This window comes from Oncorhynchus gorbuscha, linkage group LG05 (genome assembly GCF_021184085.1).
Source record: "Oncorhynchus gorbuscha isolate QuinsamMale2020 ecotype Even-year linkage group LG05, OgorEven_v1.0, whole genome shotgun sequence".
In the NCBI taxonomy this organism is placed as follows: Eukaryota; Metazoa; Chordata; class Actinopteri; order Salmoniformes; family Salmonidae; genus Oncorhynchus; species Oncorhynchus gorbuscha.
In genome coordinates, this window is record NC_060177.1 from 3,844,347 (window position 1) to 3,851,682 (window position 7,336).

Below are 7,336 nucleotides of genomic sequence, written 5' to 3' on the forward strand. Positions count from 1 at the left end.
GTAGGCCTTTATATTTTATTTGACATATTTATGAACACAACAAATACAAAAACAGAAATAAACAAACTAGAGTACATAAACCTAACAGACCGGGGTTTTACATATCGAGATACATTTTGTTTTTACATTTACCCGTCATTTCTAAATAATATTTAAATACTATTTTAAATAATATGAAGAGGGGTTTGTTCTCCGTCCACTTCGTTTTATGGATAAAGAATCTTCCATGAAAGTTAAACAAATGAACAATGGAAGTTAAATCAGGGTCCATATCATTTGGATCATAATAACACATAATATCACATCTTCGGACTCACTCCAACATCATCGGACTCACTCCAACATCATCTGACTCACTCCAACATCATCTGACTCACTCCAACATCATCTGACTCACTCCAACATCATCTGACTCACTCCAACATCATCGGACTCACTCCAACATCATCTGACTCACTCCAACATCATCTGACTCACTCCATCATCTGACTCACTCCAACATCATCTGACTCACTCCAACATCATCTGACTCACTCCAACATATTCGGACTCACTCCAACATCATCGGACTCACTCTAACATATTCGGACTCACTCCAACATATTCGGACTCACTCCAACATCATCTGACTCACTCCAACATCATCTGACTCACTCCAACATATTCAGACTCACTCCAACATCATCTGACTCACTCCAACATATTCTGACTCACTCCAACTTCTTCTGACTCACTCCAACATCATCTGACTCACTCCAACATATTCGGACTCACTCCAACATCATCTGACTCACTCCAACATCATCTGACTCACTCCAACATCATCTGACTCACTCCAATATATTCGGACTCACTCCAACATCATCTGACTCACTCCAACATATTCTGACTCACTCCAACTTCTTCTGACTCACTCCAACATCATCTGACTCACTCCAACATATTCTGACTCACTCCAACTTCTTCTGACTCACTCCAACATCATCTGACTCACTCCAACATATTCGGACTCACTCCAACATCATCTGACTCACTCCAACATCATCTGACTCACTCCAACATCATCTGACTCACTCCAACATATTCAGACTCACTCCAACATCATCTGACTCACTCCAACATATTCTGACTCACTCCAACTTCTTCTGACTCACTCCAACATCATCTGACTCACTCCAACATCATCTGACTCACTCCTCACTCCAACATCATCTGACTCACTCCAACATCATCTGACTCACTCCAACATCATCTGACTCACTCCAACATCATCTGACTCACTCCAACATCTTCTGACTCACTCCAACATCATCTGACTCACTCCTCACTCCAAAATCATCTGACTCACTCCAACATCTTCTGACTCACTCCAACATCATCTGACTCACTCCAACATCATCTGACTCACTCCAACATCATCTGACTCACTCCAACATCATCTGACTCACTCCAACATCTTCTGACTCACTCCAACATCTTCTAACTCACTCCAACATCTTCTAACTCACTCCAACATCATCTGACTCACTCCAACATCTTCTGACTCACTCCAACATCTTCTAACTCACTCCAACATCTTCTGACTCACTCCAACATCTTCTAACTCACTCCAACATCTTCTAGCACCTTTAGGGACAGCTCTAACAGCACCTTTTAGGGACCGCTCTAACAGCACTGTTAGGGACCGCTCTAACAGCACCTTTAGGGACAGCTCTAACAACACCTTTAGGGACAGCTCTAACAACACCTTTAGGGACAGCTCTAACAGCACCTTTAGGGACAGCTCTAACAGCACCTTTAGGGACAGCTCTACAGCACCTTTAGGGACCACTCTAACAGCACCTTTAGGGACAGCTCTAACAGTACCTTTAGGGACAGCTCTAACAGTACCTTTTAGGGACAGCTCTAACAGCACCTTTAGGGACAGCTCTAACAGCACCTTTAGGGACAGCTCTAACAGCACCTTTAGGGACAGCTCTAACAGCACCTTTAGGGACAGCTCTAACAGCACCTTTAGGGACAGCTCTAACAGCACCTTTAGGGACAGCTCTAACAGCACCTTTAGGGACAGCTCTAACAGCACCTTTAGGGACAGCTCTAACAGCACCTTTAGGGACAGCTCTAACAGCACCTTTAGGGACAGCTCTAACAGCATCTTTAGGGACAGCTCTAACAGCACCTTTAGGGACAGCTCTAACAACACCTTTAGGGACAGCTCTAACAGCACCTTTAGGGACAGCTCTAACAGCACCTTTAGGGACAGCTCTAACAGCACCTTTAGGGACAGCTCTAACAGCACCTTTAGGGACAGCTCTAACAGCACCTTTAGGGACAGCTCTAACAGCACCTTTAGGGACAGCTCTAACAGCACCTTTAGGGACAGCTCTAACAGCACCTTTAGGGACAGCTCTAACAGCACCTTTAGGGACAGCTCTAACAGCACCTTTAGGGACAGCTCTAGCAGCACCTTTAGGGACAGCTCTAACAGCACCTTTAGGGACAGCTCTAGCAGCAACTTTAGGGACAGCTCTAACAGCACCTTTAGGGACAGCTCTAACAGCACCTTTAGGGACAGCTCTAACAGCACCTTTAGGGACAGCTCTAACAGCACCTTTAGGGACAGCTCTAACAGCACCTTTAGGGACAGCTCTAACAGCACCTTTAGGGACAGCTCTAACAGCATCTTTAGGGACAGCTCTAACAGCACCTTTAGGGACAGCTCTAACAGCACCTTTAGGGACAGCTCTAACAGCACCTTTAGGGACAGCTCTAACAGCACCTTTAGGGACAGCTCTAACAGCACCTTTAGGGACAGCTCTAACAGCACCTTTAGGGACAGCTCTAACAGCACCTTTAGGGACAGCTCTAACAGCACCTTTAGGGACAGCTCTAACAGCACCTTTAGGGACAGCTCCTCAGGAGTGAATGTGACATTGTGTTGTTCTCATGAATTCTGGGTAATCATATAGTTGTCCGTCATTAATCAATAATTGTTTATCCCAGATAATGCTGTTGTCAAACCAGTTCTGGAAAAACAAAAGACTTGTTTTTGTATTTTATGTCTTGATTATTCCAGAAAATAGTGTTTGTACATGAGGTTCCAAGTTAGAAGTACTTGTTTATGAAAGTGAGTAAGCTTTTAACAGGGATTTTACCAACATTAAAGTTGTTTATGAAAGTGAGCAAGCTTTTAACAGGGATTTTTACCAACATTAAAGTTGCTTTTGAGTAAGAATTCTAGACCACTAATCTGTTGGAATATTAAATGACGATTTATATTCCAGATGTCACCCTTATTTGTTAAATAGTTTTGTTTCCATTTCATCTTAAAGAGGTTTTTTTTTACAATCCAGAGTGTTCAACCCGACCTCACCTTGGGGTGTTACATATTACCCCCTTTCTACTATAATGACGTTTATCACTCCATATGAGGTTAAATGATTTAGTATTGACCGTTGTAGTTACGGACGGAGGAACGTCCAAGGCAAAGGGAGGTAATAAACTAATCTGGACAGACCTTCAGATTTTTGGGACAAAAGTCCACGTCCAGATTGATAACCAGGAGTTAAATCTCTTTCCCGATTCTCCCTGTAGACCTGCTGCTGTGCCCCTCAAAAAAAAGAAGTGAAAAAAGAAAAAATGTATCTGTTGAGCAAGCTTAAAGGCCAGGAGACTTACACAACTTCAACAGCTTTATTAAAAGAACGTGAGGGTAACGTTGGTGTTGACAGAATCGGCTTCACTGTGAGAACACAGTCAGTATGACTGTAAAGGAAGTGGAACAACCGAAGGACAGTCTGTGAGTTGTGGTGTGTTGGGTTGTAACTGTATGTATTTTAAAGTAGTGCACTCTTTGCCTTGATAACAGCTTTACACACTCTTGGCATTCTCTCAACCAGCTTCACCTGGAATGCTTTTTCCAAACAGTCTAGAAGGAGTTCCCACATTGTGCTGAGCACTTGTTGGCTGCTTTTCCTTCACTCTGCGGTCCGACTCATCCCAAACCATCTCAAGTGGGTTGAGGTTGTGTAATCGTGGAGGCCAGGTCATCTGATGCAGCACTCCATCCACTCTCCTTCTTGGTCCAATAGGTCTTACACAGCCTGGATGTGTGTTGGGTCACTGTCCGGTTGAAAAACAAATGATAGTCCCATTATGTGAAAACCAGATGGGAAGGCTTATCGCTGTAGAATGCTGTGGTTTGCTGGTTAATCAATTAAATCAAATGTATTTATAAAGCCCTTCTTACATCAGCTGATATATCAAAGTGCTGTACAGAAACAGCTGCATGTAGGGCCTCAACTGCCTCTACCTATAGCAGGCTGCATGTAGGGCCTCAACTGCCTCTACCTATAGCAGGCTGCATGTAGGGCCTCAACTGCCTCTACCTATAGCAGGCTGCATGTAGGGCCTCAACTGCCTCTACCTATAGCAGGCTGCATGTAGAGCCTCAACTGCCTCTACCTATAGCAGGCTGCATGTAGAGCCTCAACTGCCTCTACCTATAGCAGGCTGCATGTAGGGCCTCAACTGCCTCTACCTATAGCAGGCTGCATGTAGAGCCTCAACTGCCTCTACCTATAGCAGGCTGCATGTAGAGCCTCAACTGCCTCTACCTATAGCAGGCTGCATGTAGGGCCTCCTATATAGGGAATAGGGCTCTTTGTCTTTATAGTTAACTACCACTATGTTTCTGTCTTCTCTCTCCCTGTTGGTTAGTGTTTCAGGACGTAGTACTATATAAACAGACAGAATATCTCCACCCTCCCAGAGTCTTTACCCTTAATGTTTCTAATCATAGTTTTTTTTGCAGCTTTTATAGTGTCTATGTAATAATGTTAATATGATGCTCCCTTTGTCAGTTTATAAACAACTTGATTAACTACCTATATATGATTTCTATAGAGTATTCATATAGAGTATTCCTATAGAGTATTCCTATAGAGTATTCCTATAGAGTATTCCTATAGAGTATTCCAATAGAGTATTCCTATAGAGTATTCCTATAGAGTATTCCTATAGAGTATTCCTATAGAGTATTCCTATAGAGTATTCATATAGAGTATTCCTATAGAGTATTCATATAGAGTATTTCTATAGAGTATTCCTATAGAGTATTTCTATAGAGTATTCCTATAGAGTATTCATATAGAGTATTTCTATAGAGTATTCCTATAGAGTATTTCTATAGAGAATTCCTATAGAGTATTCCTATAGATTATTTCTATAGAGTATTCCTATAGATTATTTCTATAGAGTATTCCTATAGAGTATTCCTATAGAGTATTCCTATAGAGTATTTCTATAGAGAATTTCTATAGAGTATTCCAATAGAGTATTTCTATAGAGTATTCCAATAGAGTATTCCTATAGAGTATTCCTATAGAGGTTTTCTGTAGAGTATTCCTATAGAGTATTCCTATAGAGTATTCCAATAGAGTATCCCTATAGAGTATTCCTATAGAGGTTTTCTGTAGAGTATTCCTATAGAGTATTCCTATAGAGTATTCCTATAGAGTATTCCTATAGAGTTTTCTGTAGAGTATTCCTATAGAGTATTTCTATAGAGTATTCCAATAGAGTATCCCTATAGAGTATTTCTATAGAGTATTCCTATAGAGTATTCCTATAGAGTATTCCTATAGAGTATTTCTGTAGAGTATTCCTATAGAGTATTCCAATAGAGTATTCCTATAGAGTATTCCTATAGAGTATTCTATAGAGTATTTCAGTAGAGTATTCCTATAGAGTATTCCAATAGAGTATTCCTATAGAGTATTCATATAGAGTATTTCTGTAGAGTATTCCTATAGAGTATTTCTATAGAGTATTCAAATAGAGTATTCCTATAGAGTATTCCTATCTGGGTTTTCTGTAGAGTATTCATATAGAGTATTCCTATAGAGTATTCATATAGAGTATTTCATATAGAGTATTTCTATAGAGGTTTTCTGTAGAGTATTCCTATAGAGTATTCCTATAGAGTATTCATATAGAGTATTTCTGTAGAGTATTTCTATAGAGTATTTCTATAGAGTATTCATATAGAGTATTTAGAGTATTTCTGTAGAGTATTTCTATAGAGTATTTCTATAGAGTATTTCTGTAGAGTATTTCTATAGAGTATTCATATAGAGTATTCATATAGAGTATTTCTATAGAGTATTTCTATAGAGTATTTCTATAGAGTATTCATATAGAGTATTTCTATAGAGTATTCTATAGAGTATTCATATAGAGTATTTCTATAGAGTATTTCTATAGAGTATTTCTGTAGAGTATTTCTATAGAGTATTCATATAGAGTATTTCTATAGAGTATTTCTATAGAGTATTTCTATAGAGTATTCATATAGAGTATTCATATAGAGTATTTCTATAGAGTATTTCTGTAGAGTATTTCTATAGAGTATTTCTATAGAGTATTTCTGTAGAGTATTCATATAGAGTATTCATATAGAGTATTCATATAGAGTATTTCTATAGAGTATTTCTATAGAGTATTTCTGTAGAGTATTTCTATAGAGTATTCATATAGAGTATTTCTATAGAGTATTTCTATAGAGTATTCATATAGAGTATTCATATAGAGTATTTCATATAGAGTATTTCTATAGAGTATTTATAGAGTATTCATATAGAGTATTTCTATAGAGTATTTCTATATTTCTATAGTATTTCTGTAGAGTATTTCTATAGAGTATTTCTATAGAGTATTCATATAGAGTATTCATATAGAGTATTTCTATAGAGTATTTCTGTAGAGTATTTCTATAGAGTATTTCTATAGAGTATTTCTGTAGAGTATTTCTATAGAGTATTTCTATAGAGTATTTCTGTAGAGTATTTCTATAGAGTATTCATATAGAGTATTCATATAGAGTATTTCTATAGAGTATTTCTATAGAGTATTTCTGTAGAGTATTTCTATAGAGTATTCATATAGAGTATTCATATAGAGTATTTCTATAGAGTATTTCTATAGAGTATTTCTATAGAGTATTCATATAGAGTATTCATATAGAGTATTTCTATAGAGTATTCATATAGAGTATTCATATAGAGTATTTCTATAGAGTATTTCTGTAGAGTATTTCTATAGAGTATTTCTATAGAGTATTTCTGTAGAGTATTTCTATAGAGTATTCATATAGAGTATTCATATAGAGTATTTCTATAGAGTATTTCTATAGAGTATTTCTATAGAGTATTTCTGTAGAGTATTTCTATAGAGTATTTCTATAGAGTATTCATATAGAGTATTTCTATAGAGTATTTCTGTAGAGTATTTCTATAGAGTATTTCTATAGAGTATTTCTGTAGAGTATTCATATAGA